The following is a 4062-nucleotide window of genomic DNA, read 5'->3' as shown; positions in this document are numbered from 1 at the left end:
TGTACAATCGGTTTTCAATGTAGTCTTATTAAAATATTTATTACGAATGCGAATTTGTAAATTGAAGGGCTTCCTCTAAAAACATTACATCACAAATTTCGTTTTTTCCGTTAGTGTAAAAAAACGTTGTAAATAAACTTTCATAATTGAACAATTATGTAAGTTTTTGTCGATCCGTTCATTTACTCATCGTGTATCGTCGCCGTAAACAACACCGTTGAAAACACAAACATAGCATAGAAACTCTGGTTAAAATAGAAGTTTTAAAATGTGAATTTAAATAACTTGATAAAATTAATTATAACATACGAATCTTTCAAATATGAAATTCTGGGGAAAGGTTATGACCTTCTCTCAGAACTTCGTCATGTCTTAAGTCTTTTTACTATAAGATAGTATGTTGTTGATAGATAGACCTAATCCCTCGCATTTCACGTCCAATTTTTATTCATTTCTGAATTATGCTGAAATTTAAAAACTGTACACAAATATTGGACGTTTATAGTAATAATTTAAACTGTTTAACAGAAATTTCGACGTAAAAACCGACGCATTTCTCGTGACGTCATACTTAATTAATTAACAATAGCTTCCGAGTTAACAATTTCTTTTTTTATATTGTTGATCAACAAAATGGTGAGAATCTCTGGAATTTTCTACTATTCTTTTCTTCATTTAAAAAGTTTACGAAAGAATTTTGATTCTATACGTTTTTTGCAAGTAAGCAATTCTAGTTTTATGTGCTTAAAGTTGAATAAATTGAATAGTGCCTCGACTCAAAACATCTTCAATATTTAGATTTAAGAATTTTATACAAAATATCGTCTTAGTAAATTAAATAGGTTGATTTATTAATAGAGTTTGGTTAGATATAAACTTCTTATCGTTAAAATTAGGTACTTATCCTCAAATTATTAAAATAATCGTATGATAATTTTGTAATAATAAACAGAAGTAAATTCAGGAAATACACTTAATTCTCCTTAGAAAGTTTATGAAAGATATAATTTGGCACGTAGAAATTCCGGAATCTATAAGCGATATTTTATGTTTGAATAACAATAGGAGATACATAAAGTAAATGAAATGAGAGAAACATCCCTGTATATAAAGAAGCTAAATATTTTAGAAGAAAGAAGAAACTATAAAGAAACTATATCTTAATCTATAGTCGATTTACGAACAGGGATTGTGTCAAATATATGTAATATAAGATGGTCCTAAATAGCTAGGTTTACTATGAAGTATTGAAGTCAAATAAAACTGTAAAAATAATATTATCACCAACATTAGCATTATTACTTGATTTATAATTTGATCTGAATCAATTTTTACATTTAAATGGCAAAATAGCAATTTTTAATAAAAATACTTTTTTTAATCTGTTACACTTTTATTTATTCCCCAAGGATCACATTTTGTCACATAAATCTTTAAAGCACTAAATTCTGATAATATGCACTCATGTAAAATCATCATCTTTTGTCTTGTAAACGTTTCATTTCAGATATTTCACAAGGATTTCATTTCCTGTTTGTGTTCCTTCAAGATCAAATTTTCATGACATTTCTTCCTCACGACACAAGAAAGAAGAATCGAGATAAGTAGTCTAATTTCTACATTTCTTTATCGTTTAATATCGGTTATAATTAGCAGGTGATAATCAGGTTCATTTTCAATTATCTAAGTTTTTGTCGATCCGTTCATTTACTCATCGTGCATCGTCGCCGTAAACAACACCGTTGATAACACAAACATAGCATAGAAACTGTGGTTAAAATAGAAGTCTTAAAATGTGAATTAAAATTTTTACATTTAAATGGCAAAATAGCAATTTTGCCATTTAAATGTAAAAACATTTCATTTCAGATGAAATGTTTTTACATTTCATCTATACAACGTGCAAAATTTATCATTATACTTCACACTCCTAGAGTTCTGTACAAGAAGTTAAACACAATATACATGTAGTGTTAAGTACTTGACAATTCTGTTTTGAGGGTTAAGTTATAATAAAACAGCTTAATTTGCGTCTTTGTATTGGTTAAATAGGAAGGTGTCCAATTCCTATTTTCCACATTTAACTAGTTAAAATTTAGAAAGAAATATATAGGTTCTACAGTTTTTACATTTGTATTTAGTAATTTAATTTAATTGCACTGAATGACAGAAAGGTTAGATTTTTATTGGAAATTTTATTCAGTGTACTTTAATTATTTAGTTTTCTGTATTTGCTAAAACAAAAATAAAACTCCACTTCTATAATACGTTTGGAATATCGTATTTGAATTCTAACAATTTATAAACATTAATGTTAAAGTAAAAAATAATAACTTTCAAGTAAAAAATAATAAGTTTTACATGGCCAACGATTATTTTATATTAATAAAATAAAAGTACGACTCTTACAAAAAAAAANTTTTTTTGTAAGAGTCGTACTTTTATTTTATTAATATAAAATAGTCGTTGGCCATGCAAAACTTATTATTTTTTACTTGAAATGTATTTTGTGATTGTGGCAAGAACACCAGATGACGCTTTTATCATTTTTTACATTTTAACTACGGAGGCAGTAGCCTAAAAAGGAAGGTCGTCTCCGTGAGTTTGTGATTTTACGAACTGCTGATGGTGCGAACAACGAAAGAAATGACTGAAACAAAATTTTTTTTGTAAGAGTCGTACTTTTATTTTATTAATATTAATGTTAAATTTCAATTATATTCGGACAGACATCTTTCGTGGTTTGCTTCTTCCTTCTATAGTTATTTTAATCCGTAAAGAAAAAGAGTTAAATTTGTTACTACAAAATGAAGAAAAATAAATGTTTTTCTGGAAAATTTTACCTGATATCAAAGAAAAAGTTAAAACGATTTAATTTAATAACTTTATAACCTAAATAAATGGTAATTGCATATTGATTATATTAACATAATTTAAAATAATTATATTTAGTTGCCTTGCATAAGTAAAATATTAGAAGATAATTTAAAGTAGGAATTTAAAATCCTGAAAGATACTTTTCTTTACTGCATAAACCATCGTCGTCTATTAAAAATTCATGAAAAATTATTTAGAAGTAAAGAAAAATGCTTAAAACTTTTAAAATTTTAAAAATCCTAATTAATACAATTGCTTAGATTTAGAAATAATTTAATTGAATTTATTTTTATTAATTAACGGTGGTTATTTAAGTTAGGTTTATCAAGTTTTACTGATACAATAATTCGTATTGGGATTTAGAAACGGAATATTTAAATGTGTGAAGATTTTGAAATTGTTATCCAAATGTTCGTTTACATTAACACTTTTTCCTTGCCAAATAGCAACATTTGAATTAGAAGATAGAAGAAAAGCAGACTTCTATAATGATGTATCCGGTTCCTGGATCGAAGACTTAGATTGCAGCTTGCAGTTAGATGCCGATTACTGAAGAGATGTCGGAAGAAATGAAGCGTTTGATGTAGGAATACAGTAATATAAAACGTGTTAGTGCTGATTACGGAATTTCCAAGGATAGAAGAAACAGTAATTATCACTGAAAATAAGTTGAAAGATGTGATATTTGTTTCATTATCAAATTAAAAAACATTGGTTCATTTATACTAACTTTTATTTACTTATTTTAAATCTTTATAATTCAATTTGAGAATTGCTTCTTTTATAAAAAGCAATTTCTCAAATAAATAGCAAAATATTGTTTGCTTTTAGGTAAAATTTATGTGAAAATAATTCTTTACGTAAGATAAAAATTTCTGATTTCAGTTACGAGGAAACTAAGAACAAATTGTAATTTATTGCATTTATATTTTCCAGCACAAATATATTGGAAAGGTTAAGTGGTGCTAACAATCTATTTCCCAGGTTTAAAGAGGGTTCAAAATACAATTGTTTTCAAACCCAATTCAGAAGATTATTAAGAACACTGTCATTAAAATGATAAGGATATCAATGAGAAATAAGTAAATAAGTAAAGAAATGGAAAAAAATGAATAATTCGATATTAAAAAATTGAAAATTGAAAATTAAAAAATTCGATATTTTCCAGCGCCTACTCGGAAACGT

The 4062-nt window shown here is 26.3% G+C and overlaps 1 long non-coding RNA gene across 1 annotated transcript; it reads left to right on the top strand.

Annotated features, from left to right (window-relative positions):
* Positions 1-606: 606 nt before the first annotated feature.
* Positions 607-3661, top strand: LOC111631902. The gene is made up of 3 exons (XR_002757774.1): positions 607-1604; positions 2730-2903; positions 3324-3661. It is a non-coding gene; the product is annotated as an uncharacterized LOC111631902 (long non-coding RNA).
* The last annotated feature ends 401 nt before the right edge of the window (positions 3662-4062 follow it).

The sequence above is a fragment of the Centruroides sculpturatus genome, unplaced genomic scaffold (assembly GCF_000671375.1).
Source record: "Centruroides sculpturatus isolate CEXI.00-Female unplaced genomic scaffold, Cexi_2.0 scaffold578, whole genome shotgun sequence".
NCBI classification, from domain to species: Eukaryota; Metazoa; Arthropoda; class Arachnida; order Scorpiones; family Buthidae; genus Centruroides; species Centruroides sculpturatus.
The sequence above is the reverse complement of the archived record's forward strand: the minus strand, read 5'-3'. Positions and strand labels throughout refer to the sequence as shown.